The sequence below is a fragment of the Lissotriton helveticus genome, chromosome 7, assembly GCF_964261635.1.
Source record: "Lissotriton helveticus chromosome 7, aLisHel1.1, whole genome shotgun sequence".
In the NCBI taxonomy this organism is placed as follows: domain Eukaryota; kingdom Metazoa; phylum Chordata; class Amphibia; order Caudata; family Salamandridae; genus Lissotriton; species Lissotriton helveticus.
Window position 1 is genome coordinate 1,358,494,279 of NC_136068.1, and position 19,981 is coordinate 1,358,514,259.

The window sequence follows — 19,981 nt, forward strand, 5'->3', positions numbered from 1 at the left end:
GTAGCTGCAGTCCCAGCTAAGTAGGAGATCACAAACGCCACCTTGGCGGAATCATTAGGGAAAGCTGCGGGCCTGCATAAGAAGTGTAGATGGCACTGGTTCATAAAAACTGCGTATTTATCCGAGTCACCGAAAAAACGTTCAGGAACCGCTAAAGGGACAGGAGTAGGGGTGGTAACATTCACTGTCATGGGAGCGGAGCTAGTACTAGCTCCCCTGTCATATTGAAAAGTAGCCGGGTGTATCACAGGTTTTCCTGCTCCCCAATTCCCCTGATCACGGGACCTAGCCGCATCCAACTCCCTACGCAATCCCTGATTCTCATGTTTTTCATCCTGCAATTGTGTTTGTAAAGCCGTGATGGCCCCCATCAACTCCTGCATAGTGGGAACCCTCTCTTCCTGCCCATTATCCACATTCTTATCCACATCCATCCTCGCTCGGGCAGCGCAACTATTCGTGGGCTTGGTTTTTTGTCAAGTTGTCTCCCACTCGGAACCACGCTGCAGGAGCGATGATAGTCCCCTCTCTCTACCCCCGCACAGACTGCAGGCCACGTATGAATACCAATGCACTCTACAGCCTGGGCCAGGAGAGAGGGAAGGGTAAAAACAACTACCCCGGGGGAAGGGGAGGTAAAGAAGGCTTGTAGACCCAGGAAATATCCTGACAGCTCTCCTAAGCTTCAAGAGCGTACAAGGGACCTCACACCCTGCATAGGAAACATAAGCAGATACAAGCACTTATGAAAATCACTTCTACGTCAATCTCTCTTTGCACATTCAATTACCAGCATTAAACACAACCTCTTCCCTCCTTCTTACCCAATAAGAGCTTCAGCAGGGCAGCATAGGAGACTCCGTTCCTCAGACGCAGTCCGGAAGCTTTCAAGAATAAACACCCCTCCGGGTTAGTTTTCCTTACTGTGAATTGCACGTTTTTGGGGGAAAAGTCCTCGGACCGAAAAAACCCCGTTTTCTTTTCTACGTGCGCCAAACAAACTCCCCACTTACCCACTACCCGAAAAACCCGTGGGCACTATAGTGAAAAACGAAAAACAAAACGTTAGCGTAAAGGCTGGTTCGTTTCCTGAACCCAAAAGTCACTCACAAGAACGCCGAGGGTCATAAAACACCCGGAAATGAATGCACCGGCAAGAATGCAATGTTCGTGCGCAGCCGCGCACCGGAATCCAACTTCCTTGTCTTAGTGCAAATTTACAAGTCACTTGCGGTATCCCCGTCCAGAATCCAGAAGAAGTCCTTAAAGGTCCTTAAAGGTCAGAGCGAAGCCTCGCTCTGACTCACTCCAGATCCGTCCTATGGTGAAACAGCCACGAACTCAGCAAAACAATCAGGTACACGATTCCCATACAGACAACGTGACCGGAAATAAAACCAAGCACTGAATGCCCGGTTACACTGCCTTAAAAACCATCACATGGGCAAAAAGGGGGAGGGGTGTACCTTTGAACATGTGCAGAGAGAGAGGACTGAGCGCAGACCGTGCTAAATCCCAACAGTTCCTTCTGTGTTTCCTCCCTCCTCTTCTCGTGATGCGCCTCTGCTTGTAGTTTTTGGCTTTTCCGGGGGGCGCTTCTTCCCATCCCTCAGCCAATCCTGGCGTATGAGATCGAACTCCTCGTGAAAAGAAGGCTGGCATCTTGTTTTCTCTTTTGGCCGTGTATCGCTCACGTTCTCTTCCTCTGAATGTTCTGCACTTGTTGCTTCTGATTCAGAGGTTTCTACTTGTGTGGGTTGCCTCTCTTGCTGTTTGAGGTTTTTTGCCCTTAGATCACGGCGTGGAGCGTCGTATTTTCGAGCGAAGGTCAATATCCTTCCTAGCTCGTAATCACGCGCGCCGCGTTCGAATTTTTGTTGTTTCCTTTGATGTATTCTTTTCTCATACACTGCGAGTCTTTCTTTCATGGATTCTTTCTCTTTATCGAGTTGCCCTTGATCTACCAGTTCAAGAATCGCTGACTCTAAGCTTTCGATGTCTTTCAATGCTTTCTCACGGTCTTTCCATGCGAATTTGATTAGCAATCTCAGCATGCCTTCACACAAATGTGCCGTATATTCTGCCCATTCAGTGAGTAAATCCGGATCTGGATTTTCGTATGCAGGAACCGTATATATCCGGAGGCCGCGAGGAACACGATTCACATCCACATAGTGTTGTAGGGACGTGGCTTCCCACCACTTCCTGGTTTCACGTTCGTAGAGTCTTTCGAGCTGCTGGTATTTGCTCTTTAAATTGGTTTGCGCTGCGTCTGGTGCCTGAGTCGCGCCCTGTGTTAGGGTGCCAGGACGTCCTTTAAAAATGCTGATTGCTACCTCCCGGCGCGCTGAGTCACTAAACATTTGTCAAATGTAAAGATTGTTGTTGGTATCAATTGCGCTTCTTACTTCACTCGTATATATATGACACCAACTTCCTTCGTAGATTTCTTTGCGAACAAAGAGCGAAAGAACCGAGCCCAAAGTCCGTTTTTGCGTGTGAATTGGATTTATTGAATCATAAATCGGCAGTCCTGCCCGACGCGTTTCGGAGCCCAGCTCCTTGGTCCTTGCAAGAAACTTCCCCAAAAGAAGAAGCAAGAGCCCAGAGGAGACCGGTTGGAAAGGACTTTATTCACCATTCAACAGATCAGGCAGCGGCGAATGCATTTCGGAGTCAATCCTTCTTCAGCGCCCAATACCTGAAGTGAAAAACACAGTGTGCTAATGTTTGCTGCCTTTTGAATAATAGGCTCGAGTCCACTCCTCCCCTTTTGGCGATGACGACCACCTGTTGCTGTTCATTGATGTCACGTACAACTGCAACTCCCAGAATGCCGTAATGTTCAACAGCCCAGGTAGGTGAAATTAGGGGAGTGTTGATATTGTAATCCATAGAGGCGGAACCCAGAGTTGTGCAGGACACGATGAGTCCACCCGCTGTCCCCTGGTTCCAAAGCCTCTCCTCGGGTCCCCTCACGACTGCACAGCCCCCACAGTAAAAAGTCCAATGTTCAGGGGCTAATCGCGGGTTGCAGATTGCCTCGATAGAGGTAAAATACCTCAACTGATCACGTCCTTCTTGTGTGGGAGCGGGTACCGGACAAATTCCGTGAAGAAAAAACAGATGTGCCTTGAGGCGTGCCAGTCTAGTCCGGACCCAGAAGCGCGGCAGGGGCTTCCATGATGCGCTACTGTCCAGCGCAGAAATGCGATGCAAGAAACTTCCCCAAAAGAAGAAGCAGGAGCCCAGAGGAGACCGGTTGGACTTTATTCACCATTCAACAGATCAGGCAGCTGTTGCTGTTCAAACTTTTTTTGTTAAATACTTTTCATTGAAGATAAAAAACACAGGAATAAACAAGTACATTCGTCAACTCTGATATAGAAAAAAGTATACAAGTATAAGTAAGGAGTAATCATAACATAACTTAAGGGGATACAATATTTCATAACTCTTATATTAAATTCCCTTAACAGTACCTAAGAAACAACAGGAATACATAATAAAAATATATATAACATATTTTGCTCATAAAAAAAATAACCTGTGTGAATATTAGGGTGAATAAAATATGAAGAAAAAAGAATGATAGTTTTTTTATAGAAAAATAGTGGGGAAAAGAGCAAGAAGAAAGAAAAATAGAGAAAGAAGAAAGAAGAAGAAAGAACAAAAAAGGAAGAAATATGAGATATAAAGTAGGAAACTGTAAGGATTAAAATGATGATGATGATAGAAAAGTAGTGAAAGGTAACCATAGTAAATCGGATTTAATCTGTAAATAAATTGAAGATTGAGGAACAGAAGCAATTCTTGGTTCATCACAAATTAAATTCCACCAAAGAAAGATAATTTAGAGTTGCCCTTCCAATAAGTTAATATAACTTTAAACGCCACAGCAAGAAATAGAACAAATAAAATAGATTTAGAGGTAATTTGATCAAAATCTGACGACATAGTACCTAGAACAATATTGTGAACATTAAATGGAACCAGATATGGAAAAATCAAGATACATTTTGACCATATAGCTTTCCAAAAAACATGCACCTTAGGACAGTAAAACAATAAGTGCAGTAAAGAGCCTTCAGCTTTAAGACATGACCAACAAGATGATGTTACAGAGTGGTTGAATTTATGTAACAGGAGGGGAGTAATAAGAACTATATTATAAATAAAATATAAAGATTGTGTGATATTTGCTGCTTTAGATGTCTTGAAAAGTTTTTGCCAAAACTTATCCGACTGAGAAATAGATAATGTCTGAGATAGATCTTGTTCCTATTCAAGTTCAACACTTGATTTACTACGTGTGTTAATCAGCGTAGATAAGATTTTGTATATAAAGGAAGCAGTAAGTATAGTATCAGTAGGAATTTGATGTAAGGGAGTATCAGGTGTGAAGGAAGTAGGAATTGGGTGAGTGAGAAAGCTCTGTACACATTCCTGTAATATGGGAGTTAAAGTATTATACTGCTGGATACAGGAATCAGGTAGATGAAAGGACTCTTGTAGCTGATGGAAGGATATAACCGTATTATTAACAATCATTTGATTGACCTACAAAGACCATTTTCTGTCCATTGTTTGTAGTAGAGAGATTTGTGACGAAATGTAATGTATTTATAAAACCATAATGAGAAAGCTAGGAAAGATTGATATTTGTCACATTTAAAAAAAAAATAATAATAAAGTGTATGTAACAGGTATTGAGAGTGTTTCAGAATTGGGTATTTAGAAATAAAAGTACAGTTAGTCATGTATGCAATATCTCGCACAGAAAAATCATTTAGTAATGAGCATTCACTTTAAATCCAGGAAGGTTTAGGTAAACCTTGATAATCTTTAGATAAAGCATAAAATTGACGAATTCGAAAAGCATTATGGTACAATTGAAAATCAGGAAATCTTACACCCCCCTTGCTTTTGGGGCGAATCTTTTTGGATATAGCAATACGTGCGTGTCTATTATTCCAAAGAAATTTAATACATAACGAATTAATCTGAGTAAAATAATATTTAGGGATTTTGAATGGTAACATTGATAACAAAAACAGTATCAGAGGAACAATCATCATTTTAATTGTATCAAGTCTGCCCCACCATGATCAAAATAAAGGTGACCAAAGGTTTAACAAATTGGTAATTTTACGTTTTAAGGCAGTGAAATTATGGAGTAATGTATCACGAATGTTAGAGGAGAACCAAGTATCTAGATATTTAATTTTCTGAGGACACCATGTAAAATTGGTCGATTTAAACATATGTCTGTAACATGAAGCGTTTAAGGGAAGAATCTCGGTCTTAGAGTAATTTAAATTATAACCTGAAACATTAGAGAAAGCAGAAATCTCTTGTAGAAAGGGGGGCAAGGATTTAAAATATAGACATATAAGTAAGGACATCATAAGCATAGACAGATAATTTAATTTGATGGGATTTTATTTTAAAACCAGTTAGGAGAGGATTACTTCAAAAACGTTCCAGAAAAGGTTTTAAGCATAACAAAAAAAGTAATGGGGAAAGAGGACAACCCTGACGGGTACCTCTTTGAAGATTAAAATATGGGGAAAAAAGACCATTAACAAAAACACAAGCTTTAGGATTTGCATATAACATCTAAAGATAATGCAGCTAGTGGATAGAGATATTTTTTACTAAGAGCCAGAATATTGGAAAACATTCTAGCATTATCAGAAGCCAGACGCCCTTTAACAAAACCAGCTTGATCTGGATTCATAATAATGGGAATAATTTTCTCTAGACAAGATGCTAAGATTTTTGGTAAAATTTTGCAATCATAATTGATTAGTGATACTGGACAAAAATGTTTGCAAAAGGAGGGATCTTTGTCTGGTTTTGGGATTACAATAATGAGGGCTTCAAAAAAAAAGCCAAAGCCTTAGAATTGGATATGAAAAAATTAAAAAGTTCTAATAATTTAGTGGCAAAAAAGGAGGAGAAAACTAGAAATAATTCAACTGAAAATCCATCAGGTCCAGGAGCTTTCGCTTTTTTTATGGTTTGAGAGCATCAGACAGTTCTTTAAGAGAAATATCATCTTCAAGCTGATTAAAAATATCTGGGGAAGTTTTAGGTTTGGGAATATCTCGGAAAAAAGAGGTAAATTCTTCCTCAGAGTGTGTAGTAGTTTCCGTGTATAAAAGATTGTAATATGAATGGAATGTATTAATAATCTCAGAATTCGTTGAGAGGAGTTGTTGATTCTGAGTGGATAGGGCCGATAACTTTACGTTCTGATTTGATTTTTAAATAATTTGCTAACATTTTTCATGCCTTGTTTTGGCCTCCATGATATTTTGATTTAATCTTGAGGAGGATGTTATAAGCGTCCGTAGTGACTATTTTATTCAGGGTGGATTTAGCTTTGTATAGTTCTTGTAGAGACGATGGGGATTTGGATGAGTAGTAATTATGTTATAATGTTTTGAGAAGAGTTAGTGTTTCTTTATATTTATCATTCATTAGCTGTTTTTTCTTTGCAGAGTAGGCAATAGTAAAGGCTCTAAAGGACGCTTTAAATTCATCCCAATTATTGTGTAAAGATGCATCTATCGAGTTATTAAGTACAAAACATTTCCTCAATAAAGGCTGTTGCTTCCGACATAAAAGTACGATCTGATAAGAGATAATTATTAAAAACACCACCGACCTTGTTTACATGTTGTGATGGATAAATCAATAGTGGTAGAAACAGGAGCATGGTCGGAAATAAAAATAGAGCCAATTTCAGATTTTTGGAGACAAGGTAACAGCGATTTGGAAATTAAAATATAATCAATACGAGATCTAGTATGATGTACAGGAGAGTAGAAAGTAAATTCTGTGGTATCTGGATTACATGTATCAAATAGAAGACGAGAGGCAATGGTCGATTGAAATGATTTGTGGGTTTTATCTGGTTTAAATTTGTATTTTAGAGTATCTGTCTGAGAACGGGTCCAACCAGTTATTAATATCACCACCAACCACAATGTTCGAACTGGATATTGATAATAGTTTGAATTTTATAGATTGCCAAAATTCTGGATATGGTTTTACAGGGCCATAAATATTAAAGAAGGTGATTTGTGTTTTATTAATAATAACATCAACCATTACCCAGCGACCTGAGGGATCACAATCTGATGACAAAATCTGTGCATTAGTAGATTTATGACATAATATAGCAAAACACCACCATGACGATCAATAGCAGGAGAAAAAACAATTTGATTGACCCACTGGCGCTTGAGTTTAAGAGACTCTTTGACATTACAGTGGGTTTCCTGTAAAAAAGCAACCTGGGCATTAAGTTTAGCTAAATGAGACAATACCTTTTGACGCTTGACAGGATGACCATGACCACGAAGATTCCACAAGACCACATTAACCATGACGATGAAGTAAGGGGTACATGAGGAAATAGGGACACGAAACTGTAAAATGAACAGGAGAAAAAATGGAAACACATTGTTGAATATGTGAGAGAAAACACATCATTAAAAGTAAAGTGCTTACTAAAAAATAGGATAAAGAGTGAGATAAAATGCGACGTATTTTTAGAAGGACAACAGTTATCAAAAAACAAGACTAAAAATGGGACATAACAAGAAAAGTAGATAAAAAGAAGAAAAAAGGAAAACAAAAGAAACAGAAGGAAGCAACAAGCAAACAGATCAAGGAATAACAACCAGATCTGTAAGAAGAGAAGAAGTCGAAAGAGGTAGAGCATAGTGACGCAAGATGGTACGGACCTTCAGAAACAGGAATAAAGAAGAAGAGAAAGAGAACCTCATGAATATAAGGAAAAACTCATAATCTGAGAACATTGAGTAAATATGTAAAATGAATTTAAAGTGGCAATCCTAAAAAAAACTAGAAAAGTCAGATATTGGTATCCATTCCATTGGATGAAAGATTATGAAGATAAAGTTTATGTTTTTCCGGATCATCAAAACAGCGTGACCGACCATCATGTGTAATCTTGCAGAGACATGGTGGAGGATTCCATATTGAATGTTAAATGTCTCATCTGAGGTCGTAAAGCAAGGAATTCTTTGCGACATGCGTTAGTTGCATTGAAGATTTCCTGAGATATGAGATTAAAGCCAGACCAAATAAGACTACGTTTAAGTCTTACAGCCTTCAAAATATGCATTAGCTCTGTAAATTCTAGAAAAAGCATTATGATCCCACGTGGTTTTGCAGCGTTAGGGTTTAAACGTCCCAGAAGATGTGCTCTTTGTATGTTAAGGGGACTTGTTGAAGCTTGACGATCTAGGAGTTCTAGAAGTAATTTCTGTAGAAACGATACCATATTTGAACCTTCAATATTTTCCAGGAGTCCATACAGGCGTTAGTGGTTTCTACGATTTCGATTTTCAAGGTCCTCATTGTGGATTTTTAGTTTGTGAATTTCTTGTTCTAGTAGAGGAATCTTGGTAGATACATCCTGTATGTCGCTAACACGTTGTTCCAGTTCCATTACCTTACCTTCCATAATAATCCATCCCTCCTCAATCTGTTTTAGCTCTTCATTTGTCGCAGACATAAAGGGTTGAAGACCACGGACTTCATCTAAAATAGAGTCCAAAACCGGATTCTGAGATGAATGAATGGGAGAAGACGGGTCATTTTTATGTCTCTTTGGTTTTGTACCAGATATGGAAGATCTAGCAGAGTAGATATTATTAGCCATTGTAGTATACAAAGAACTCACCAAAAGACTGGAGTAAAATTGAGGTAATCACAAGTGCCGTAGAAAATCCAGGAAATAGTAGGTTTCCAATGACAATGCAAATAAATGTGAAGTCATGAGTAAAAGAAACCCCCAAAATGCACAAATATTTATTAAACTTTAAGTAAATTTACTCAGAAGAACATATGTAGTACTGTTTGGTAAGAAGGTTGCTTCATTTCCACAGTATATAGGCAAGTGTATGAGGAAAATTGTGTAATAGAAGCTATATAGTGACTTTAGTGAATTAGTTCAATTAGGCACTATGAGCAGAAAGGTGAATCCTTCATCTCAGCCAAAAACCAGTAAAAAACAAAGTAATTGGTGGCATTGTGGTAGTGCCTTATAAGAAGCGGCAGAGCAGATTAGAGAGACGCAAGCTCAGCGACCTGAAATGGCGGCCGCCCGCATCTTTAATATGAAAACATTGCCGCAAACTGAAAGTGGCGTGAAGAGGGCTCTGATGGAAAAAATTTACCGCGAGCTGCAAGCGGCTGAAGAAAGGCACGAATCCATCCAACATGCGGTCTGCAGACTCACCGTATTACTAGCAGAAGATGCCCGTCACTCCGCTCTTGAAATGACGGGAGAAAAGGCTTGAAATATGCTTCCGAGTTTCGCAATATAGCGGAGCTCACGCCGGGTCCACTATTCCACCTCAGCGTGCAAGCCAGGCCCCCTGAGTATATATATATGTATATACTAATATCTTAATTTGAAAACTAATATATATTTTACAGAATAGGATTGCACTATGCACTTTAGTATAATTCTATTGTAGAATTTAGGAATAATTTCTCTCCAACGGGTACATAGGGCAGTTTTTCTGTTCTGAATTTTTGTAAGCACATGAGCACTTTATCCATTCGTGAAGGGTACAATATATTAGAACCCCAGCATTATGCTGGGAGATTTCTCATATACTAAGTAGCATTGGTGCCAATACCCAGTTAAAACTCACTATCAGTGGCTCAATAAGAAATTGATATGGTGTTTTAGCTGTATATACATAAATCGGATGGCGATTATTTAATATTTAATAATCAATTTACACATTTTTGCTTTTTAACAGCTTATATATTCATTTCTGTTTTTTCAAAGTTGAAGTCAAACGAATAGCAATAGAAGCATTTTCATGATATATTAGATAAATTCAGTATAGAGTCTGTTTTTCATTTCCCTTTGTTGATTGGCAGTCACATGGTATGTGTTGCACTATATAAAGATGGCTTTGTGAGTCTATCTCGTGATGTGAATATGCCCAGGAGGTGGGCGAAATGCGTCATCTTGCCATGAAAAAGAAATAAAAATTATCAGCACAAAATTGGTGTACATATCCCGTTATCAGCTAGCAGAGCTGTGGGAAACCTGTTGAAATATCACTTTCTCTTTGGGAATTGGCTGTGCCCTAATCACGGAACCCCTTCCCCAATAGAGGTTCAGGCAGTCTTCAGCTGACAATTGCTGGTTTCTTCCGGAAGGAATACTTTCTGCCTTGACCCCCTGCATCCAGAAGTAGTTAGCGAGCTCAATGGACGGCAACATCGGAGATGCGCGAGTCGGAGGACGCTCAATTCCTCGCTGGAACGGTCGGTTAGCTGCACTATATGGAAATTTATGCAGGTGGGGAGGTGTGCGGTAAATTAGTCAAGCGGCCATGTATGAGATAGGAAATAGACGGCTGGGGCACAGCTAATTTTCGTAATACACTGCAAAATAAATCAACAAACGCTTTCTCCACAAATTACAATTAAAATTAATCATGGCTGACGAGATAGTCTGGGAAGATGCAATTGGGGTGAAACCATGGGAACCACAACGCAGGCAGAAGAACTGGATTTTTTACAACGGGCCCATCGCAAAACTCTCAGACTGCAGAAGCCCACACAAATTCAAGACAAAGACGCAATCAAAGGAGGAATGCCAGAAGGAAATGTAGTCAATGCAAAAAACAGGAGAAGCGAAACAAAAGGTGGAAAAGAAACAATAACCAACACCAATACAGTCAATTTGTCTCCACTAGATCAGGCAGAAACACAACTTCTATCATTGGGGTTATCTTTCTGTCCTAAAAGCAACTTTGATTACGTGCAAACACGTGTAGACATTTGAAAGTTCACCTGCAAAATGAAACTGAAAAAGTATTTTGCGATTAAAAATTCTAAAAAGAACCCTAAAATTAATATAAACATGAACAAGGAAACCTCCAGTTCAAAATCTCATTCTACCCTCTTGGTATCGGACATTCTCCTGCTACGTGCATTAGGTTCCCTAACGGGGGAGGAAAGTGAGGATACCCTACCTAATACCCAAGAACTTTTACATGATGCAGGCATCCAGGTGACATCTGCCAAGGCAAGTCCTTTCAAACCAACGTCATCATTTTTGCCCATTATGCCGTGCAATGCGATTGATATCTTTCAGAATGTGGTAGTAGAGGATATAGAAAAAACTGTGGCAAACCATCCGGGGCAGGAAAAAACGAGTGAAATTCAAATACCAACAATAAAGATTTTAATTAGGAAACTTCAAAACCACAATAATGTCATCATTAATAAATCAGATAAAGAGGGAAATATTGTGCTATTGCTGAGGAGTGAAAACCTAATTGAGGCTCAAAGACATGGACGACGAGGCATGTCATAAAAAACTATTCATCAGCAACTTAAAGCAGTTAAGGACTCACCTGAATAAATGGAAAAGAGAAGGTCTACTTTCCAATGATCAATTCTTATTTCTCACGACAGATTTCTCTATTGCAACAATATTATATTTTATACCAAAAATCCACAAGAAGGTATCACCAGTCCCCTGAAGACCTATAATCAGTGCTAAAGGAGGACTTTTAGAAAAAAATGTCAGAATATGTGGATTTGTTTTCTACAGGAATTTGTTAACTCTTTGCCTTCATACATAATGAACACAAATGAATTTTTGGATAAAATACGAGAAGTACAGTGGACGGATGAATGTTATCTTATCAACCTTGACATCAGTGCGTTATATACTAGTATTAACCACACAGATGGGATGAAGGCGGTGGAATTATTTTTAAATAATCGAGCCATTGACAAGTACAAGCATGAGGAAAGGATTTTAGACATGATTCGTTTTTGTGTGCATAACAATTTTTTTCTTGTTTAACAAGGATGTATTTCAGCAAACTAGAGGAGTCGCCATGGGAGCCTGCTTCTCCCTCAGCTATGCGTGTCTTCACGTTGGCTGGTGGGAGGTGCAGGTCCTCAAGGTGGAAAACAAAGAGGTTTGGGACAAGCACATACTTTGTTGGATGCGCTTTATAGATATCTTCCTAGTATCGAAAGGCTCAAAAGAATTAGCTGACGTTTTCATTGATAACCTCAATAAGAATAACCTCGATCTACAATTCAATGCACTTGTTGGGAACACAGGCATTGACTTCCTAGATGTTCATGTCTATATCAAAAACAATAAATTGGAAACTACCCTTCATAGGAAAAGTACTGCGGGGAACTCCACCCTCCATGCCTCCAGTTTTCACCCTAATCACTTTATTAAGAGTATCCCCAATGGGGAGTTTTAGACTGCGGAGAATCTGCAGTACAGACCAGGCATTTGAGAGCTGTGTGAGTGAGACCAGGAATAGATTTCCCACTAGGGGTTATAAAGAAAAGACCATCCAACTAGCTCTTGAAAAGGTTACAAAATTCACATACAATGACTTATGTAATAGGGAAGAGAAATCCCCTGTAGGTTAAGAACTGCTCTGATATCTAATAAGGTCAATCAGGGAACGCACCTCATAACGACTTACAATAGACAAAACAGACAGATTATGGCTATCTTCAATAAAAACTGACAAATTATAAGAACTATATGTTTTTAGGAGAGTTATTTCCATCTGAACCTGCTTTGACATTTAGGAAAGCCAAAAATCGATGCATAATGCCCTAGTCAGGACCAGTCCAGAGTTGGCAATGGGTGACATCAAATCTAAAGACATGTGGTTGGGAACAAAGAATGGCTTCAACAAATGTAGTTTGTGCCATGTAAATTTGGCACCAACACGACCCATTACTCTTCTAAGCCCCAACACTAATCAACTGAAAGGAAGATACAGCTGTCACACAGATTTTGAAAGTTATGTTTTAACCTGCTCCTGCGGGTTACAATACGTAGGGAGCACAAAACTGCAAGTTCATGTGCGAATCGTCCAACACCAGAGCCATAGTAAATTCTGACATGTCATACCAAGTGGCCAGGCACTTTCAATCCGTGAACAATAACAATTTGAGTGATTTAAAATACTACGTTATTGGTGCAGTGCCCCCGCTAAGAAGAGGAGGTAACAGGGAGAAACTGTTAAGAAAGTTAGAATCCAAAATTATTTTGGAGTTGCGATACCCGAATGCCTAATGGACTGAACAATCGGGTGGAACTGTTCATTCTGTTCACTATCCTAATATTACATACATCTGCTTCTGTCTATTGATCATTGCAGCACATATATTCTATGCAAGAATCACATTGGTTCAATAACAATAAATATTGAAAATGCCCCATTGTGTATTCCTGGTTTACTTCTCTGAGAGAAAGAGGGCACAAGTTAATGAGCAAACAGGGGTTTTAGATTTGTTTGGAGAGTTCAGGGTTGTCATGTTCTGTAGTTGCCAAAACCATTTGCTACTTGTCTAAGTTATGGGGTGCATGTGATGACACTGTCTGCTAGCTGGTCTCTTGGATGGCATATCCTGCAGGGATACATGGAATCAGTCTTGCACCAGCCCTACAAGTATATTCTTCAACAAATGAGCAATAAGTGAGAAACAACACAACAAAGGTTTCCCTGAAGACAGATTGCCGGTCACACCCCACCATTGAAGATCCACTGCAGTGACTCCGGACATCTCGATGCAGGCTCAAAGATCTCAATTGTGTTGAAACCAGTGCCTGCGGAGGCACCAATGAAGGGCCCTCGTGTGCCAGCATGCATTGGTGACCAACAGTATGCCTTATTAGACCTAGCGGGCATAAAACCTTCAGGACTGGAATAACCCATCCATTCTGAAACAGAATCATAGGCTGAATGTTGTGAATCCTCTGAGGAAGAGGAGGAGGAGGAGGAAAGGCCTGATTATCAATCGTGTTCAGCAATGCCCCTATAAACAGGGTGTGCTGAGAGGGCTTTAAGTGAGATTTGGGCTTGTTGATAGAAAAGCCCAGTTCTAACAACAGCTGAGTTGTCAAGCGCAAGTGATGCAACACCAATTCCAGAGATATGGCATTGATGAGCTAATCGTCCAGGGAAGGGAATACTGGAATTTCAGACTTTCCGAATTGGGGTGCTACCACCGCCATCACCTTTGTGAAGACCCAAGGAGCGGAAGGAAGACCAAATGGATGACCACAAATTGGGTTTCACAGTTGGGTCTTAACATGATCAGGCACTTCCTGTGCCACTGCAGACTAAGGATGTGAAAGTAAGCATCCTGCTAATCGATAGACACCATTCAGTCTGCTCTCTCCAGCACAAGAAGCACCTGAACAATGGTTAGCATCTTGAACTTTTTTTAAGGAAACAGTTCATAATCCTGAGGTTAGGATTGGACGTAAACAACCATCCTTTTTGGAAATCAGGGAAAATGTGAGTAGCATCCCAGACTTCATTCCTGCTCTGGAACGGACTCCACTGAGCCCTTTTGAAGTAGGGATTGGACTTCCTGCTGTAGCCAAAGATGGAACTTCTTCAGGTCCGCCGAAGTGCAACTGGATCCGAAGTCAGCGTTGCACTCTCTGCCAAAGGAGAAGTGAATTTGGTCTAGGAGGGAAAGGTGTGGGGGGGACGCAGAATTTTAGGAAGGGTAGGGCATACCCTTTTTTCACAATACTTAACACCCAAAGGTCCAAAGTTATGCACCTCCACTGAAGCAGAGACTAGGGCACCGGTCCTTCCAACCGTAAGGCATGTTCTAAAATAGATAAACCAAGGCTGCTTTCATGTGCTGTTAGAGGAGGAAGAGGATGAGGTGGAAGATGGGGTTAGGGGAAACACCTGCTGTCTTCCTCTACCATGCACTCTATGAGACTTATTGAGGTGATTATCAGATTGCTGCTGTTGCAGGTGCCCTAAAAATAAAAAGCCCCTGGAGAAGCTTCAAAATGTTTTAAATTGCCTATAATCCCTAGGCTCAGACTGAAGCCCCAAGGAACGAGCTGTGGCCTTGCTATCCTTGAAACGTTCTAAAGCAGAAGCTGCATTAGCCCTGAACAGATGAGAGCTATTAAAGGGCAAATTCATTAAGAGTGTTCTGTACATCCTGTGAACAACTAGAACTCCTCAGTCAGGCATGTCTTCAGGTAGAAGGTGAAGTGCCCTTGCCACAGAATCAGCTGCATGAATGTACCTACCCAGCAGAAATGCAGCATTAGTGGATTTTAGAGCCATGCTTCCAGATGACAAAATCTTTTTAGCTGACTGCTCCATATTCTTGGACTCCCTATCCACAGGCACGGTAGGGAATGAGCCTGGGGTCAGCTTTGATCAGTATGAGGTTTGAACAACTAGACTCTCTAATGTAAGCTGTGGGGACAAAAATAGAGGATCCCCAGGAGCTGGCTTATAATGTCTCCCTATCGGCCTTGAAACAGCTGTAGCGGCTGTCGATTTCTGCCAGATATCCAAAATTGGCCGCTGTAGAAGCCTCAGTGAAGTTTAAAGGAGGTTCAGAGGACTGTGAAGAAGAGTAAAGCACCTCAGTTATAATATTATATTTGAGCTCCGTGGTAGGAAGGGGTAAATATAAAATTTCTGCAGTTTGTCATTTGCAGTGTCAGCGACATGTGGAGGAAGAAGTACCAAAGGAATGGAATCCTATTCCTAGGGACCGCCATCGGCACCGGAGACGGACAGGAAATCTGGGCCACTGGCATAAATGGCGCATGCTGGTATGGCGTCGAAAAGACTATAAGGGAATAAGCTAAGGGACCCCTGGGGCCAACACGCACACCAGATGGAGCCATCGTCCTACTGAAAATTTTGAGCCTATCATTCACAAAGTGACTAGGATCCGTACCTGGAGTTGGAAATGCTAGGTACAGTTCCTGTTGTGGACAAAGAACTGGATCCGGAGTCGGCATTGCACTCAGAGCCACAGCAGAAGCCAGCATCAAAGTAGATATAGGCAGTGGCATCGGAGATGGAATCCGTGTGACCTCCTGACGAACTTCCTCCGAGCACTGTTGTGTGAACACCAGCCAAGGCAACTTATGCTTTGACGACTGATGTCAAGACTCCTGATGCTGGGGGGCCTGGCTTAGCTGCCGACCAAGATGGCTCCGTAGGCTGGAAGTTCTACCATAGCCCTTCATTCCAGCTACATCTGTGGCGGCGCTGTTGGTAATATCGCTGCGAAAAGGACCCCCGGAGGCGTGTGAGGCCAGGGGGTAGCGGCGGCTGCAGATCCAGTCCGATTGTTACCTGTGGAACGGAATGGCACCTGTGCAGAGAGATGCTGCGTGGTTGGGCCTAGTCCTGGACCTGAAGCAGAGGCCTTGTGTACTGCTGTATGCAGGGCCTCAAGTTGGCGGTGCCGCATCGGAGGAAATTGCCGTGATGTCGGCGGATGGGGCGGTAAGCGGCAGCGGGGGGGATGGGGAGTCAGCGGCACCCTAAACATCGAGGCTGTGTGCGGGTCTGAACGGAGCCTTGCAGTGTTTGGGGTCACGGGCGTGTCGGCGATCTGGCGCCTAGCTGAGCCCCCTGCCCCCGAGTTGCATCCATGGCGTATGACTGCTGCTGCCCTGCCTGCCATGTGAATCTACCTTGCGGGACCTCCCACCGAGGCCCACCATTGACACCCTCCTCCACTGCTGCCTAAAGCTAGATTACCGGTGCCTCGCCCTGTGTTTGGCCTGCGTGGATGCCCTGCTCCTTCATCTCTGGCACTGTGTCATTGCTTGCTTGTGGAGCCTGTTGCTGGTGTCACATGCCTCGGACCTCTATCCTCACCCGCCAATGGTCGCCCGGAGTGCTGCAGGGGTACCTGACAATGCGCTAGCTGCCGCGGGGGCTGCGACCCTGCCTCGCCCTTGCCTTCTACATATTTGAGACTGCTGTGACCGGTGGATACCTGTGGTGGCTATCCCGTTGTACTGCTTCTAGCCATCTCTATTCACACTGTGCTGCCAGTACAGGGGGCATGGGGTGTAAGGACCCTCGACAGAGCACACTTCCTTTCAAAGCTTCTGGGCCTGGCACAGCGGCGCAACAGACTACCATGGCGGAGGACGGCGAGGTTCCCATGGCGGTGAGGACAGAGGGTCTCCTGGCTGAGCTGCGGGCAGGGTTCAAGGCCCTGGAGACCAGATTTGATGCCCTTGACCAGCGCCTGGATGCGATGGGGGCCCAGTTGGACAAACATGTGGGGCGTCTGACAGTGGCAGAAAGCAGAATCTCAGACCTGGAGGATGGTGTGGACCCAAACGGCCCAAAAATATGAAAGGATGGAGAGGCTCCTTAAAACGGTAGCGACGAAGAATGAGGATTTGGAGGCCCAGGGGAGCAGGAATAATATACGCATTACAGGAGTGGCTAAGTCGACCAACACGGGCAGGTTGGACCTTTTTGCTGAGAAACTCCTCACAGACCTCTTCGGCAGGGACTCATTCACCGATACCTTTGTTGTGAAACGTGCGCACCGCATCCAGGGGCCTCGACCGAATCCGGGGTGTCCGCCACGCCCTATATTAGCACGCCTTTTGAATTTCAGGGACAGGGATACTTCTCTGCGGTTGGCTAGGGAAAAGGGGCAACTGAACTGACAGGGTGCCACCATCTCGCTCTTCCCTGATTTCACAGCGATGGTGCAGGAGGTGTGCTGGAAATATGCAGGGTTTAAGGTTGCACTGCGGAAACTTGGCCTGTGCTACGGAATGCTGTACCCTGCGCGTCTAAAGGTGGATGTGGATGGACGGCCCCGGGTTTTAGACACCCTCCATGAAGCTCAGGAGTTTTGCCACCAATATTCTAGCGCTGTGAAGAAGAACTCTGGTGCATCTCCATCGCACTCTCAGGACATTCCGAATTCAGGCGGGAGTGCGGAACGGTTTGGTACCTGTTCGCTCCGTATGTTGTGCTCCTCTATTGTAGTCATGGACATGGCTCACTACGTTCTAGTTCTTGTTGAAGCTCCTCATAGTAACGCCTTGGTGGCACCACAGGTTGTGCCACCACAGATGTGCGAATATGTTGTCTTGTTATGACATGGTGTGGGGTTATGGCAGGGTGTTGCCACCTCCCACATGCGGATGCACATCTCTTTGTTTCCTTGGGAGCTCATTGTTTGGGGTTTCAGTTTGCAGTCACATCTGGGAATTGCTCTATGGGATGGGGTTTTTCCCCCCACATTTGGTGGGGGGTTGGGTGGGGTTTGGGACAGTTGGTCAAATTTGTGTGGAATATGCGGTATTTGGTACACTTTGTGGTTTAGCACACCTATTGTGCGAATAGGACTTTCAATTATTCTCTTTGCACTGGACTATGGCTGTGAGAAGTTGGGGCAGGCAAGCTTGATCTCGTCGATCTCTGTCGATCGAGTTCCGGCGGGAACTGCAACAAAGCAGACGTCGATGGCTGGATGGTGCTTGTTTGCACAGGGTGGTCACTCCTTGAGCACAAGGGAGATTCTTCAGTCTTCTACGTCGAGTAGGATGTCGAAGGGTCCAGAGTTTCGTTTCTTATGTTTCATCAGAATAATCTGAAGTGCTTTGGCACTGCTCCCATTCTTATACCAATCTAGGGGGCTGGATTACCTGCTAGGTCCCCTCCTATGGATGGGACCCAGGAAGTGGGTGGATACACCCCCTTCCTTTGATCCAGGCCACGCTGCCACGAGGGCTGGAGTGCCCCAGAACCGGTTTGGCCGGATTATGCAAGGGGCAGCCTGGTGCTCCCCATGCAGTGTCTGGTTTCTTTCAAACCTCCCTGCTACAATCCACTATCTCCTGTCTGGGGGGGGTGTAACACCTCCCTGCGACAGGAAACCCTTTGTCCAGGCCCCTTGGGCTGAGTTTCGGTCAGATTCAGGGGGTCAGACTTGTGTCTGTGGCAGAAGCATCCATTTTGTGGATCTGAGGCCCTTTTAGAAATTAACCGCATTTAAGTAAAGTAACATGTCTTACCCCTCTAGAGGGGTGGAATGCTATCCCCGTCGCCAGAACTGGCGAGGGGATAGTATTCCAAATCATATGACACCTTACACGACATGTTTTGATAAAGCCAAACCAAAGTTGCTATATAACCGCGAGGATTATAATGCACTTAAGAGTATATGGTATGGCATTATCCTGAAACAGCTTAGGGATTTGTTCCCGACGGCTGTAGAGAGGCTCAGCTCATGCTAGAACTCCATCTCACATTAAACCACGCACTCTGCCTCCAGGATTGATGAGGCCTTCCATAGGAGTGGCTTACAGGTTTATATGTGTCCAGATATAGGTTTAGATATAGGTATGCTATATCTAAGCAAGGGGTGATTACACCACCTTACCCCAGCTGAGTGATCAGCCAGTTGTGTCAATTTAAGAACCAGCCAGGGGTGGCAAAAGATATGCTGCAGCCCCTGGTAGGCCTTGGTGGCACCTATGCCCTGAGCACCTATAGTGCATGGTACAGGGGCTGACAAGGAGTCCATTTCCAATTGTGGTATGTACCTATAGCACATGTATTAATAATTTAGAGAGAGAACAGCAGGCTGGGGGTCTGATTAGCAGGCCCACAGCCTCAGTAGTCGAAAACCAGTGAAGCAAAAAGCAAAAATTTGGGGTGACCATAGGATAGCAGACCCTACTCTCCTACAATGGCTAGAAAAGTTCTGGCAGAGGCCGATTTGACTCTGATATCTTGGAATGTTCGAGGTCTTAATAACCCCGCAAATGTAAGCTAGTGACACAATATATACAGCGCCACCAGGTAGATGTCGCCTTCCTGCAGGAGACCCACCTGACTAAGAATGCCACCCCATTAGTTGCTGCTGCCTGGGGTCCCATAGATATTTTGCTGGTTATAGCGCTTATGCCCGAGGAGTGGCTGTGCTCATCCACAAAAGGCTGCCCTTTCATGAGGAGGAGGTATACAGGGAAAAGGGCGGGAGATATGTGTTGGTTAAGGGCTGCATGCTGGAGCACTCTGCGCTTTTTGTTAACGTATATGCCCCGAATGTTGAGGACCCTGAGTTTGACAATGTTTATTCACATATCCTTCAC

General features: G+C 43.1%; 1 protein-coding gene across 4 annotated transcripts in view; it reads right to left on the reverse strand.

Moving 5' to 3' along the window:
- PIK3R6 (phosphoinositide-3-kinase regulatory subunit 6) overlaps window positions 1-19,981 on the reverse strand; it is a 745,472-nt gene that overhangs the window by 653,188 nt on the left and 72,303 nt on the right. For 2 of the 4 annotated variants that reach the window (XM_078654671.1, XM_078654673.1), the window contains exon 2: window positions 7,338-7,439. The exons of the other annotated variants lie outside the window; for them this stretch is intronic. The gene's annotated coding sequence lies outside the window, so the exon portion shown is untranslated. The remainder of the gene's footprint in view (window positions 1-7,337; window positions 7,440-19,981) is intronic. 4 annotated transcript variants of the gene reach the window in all.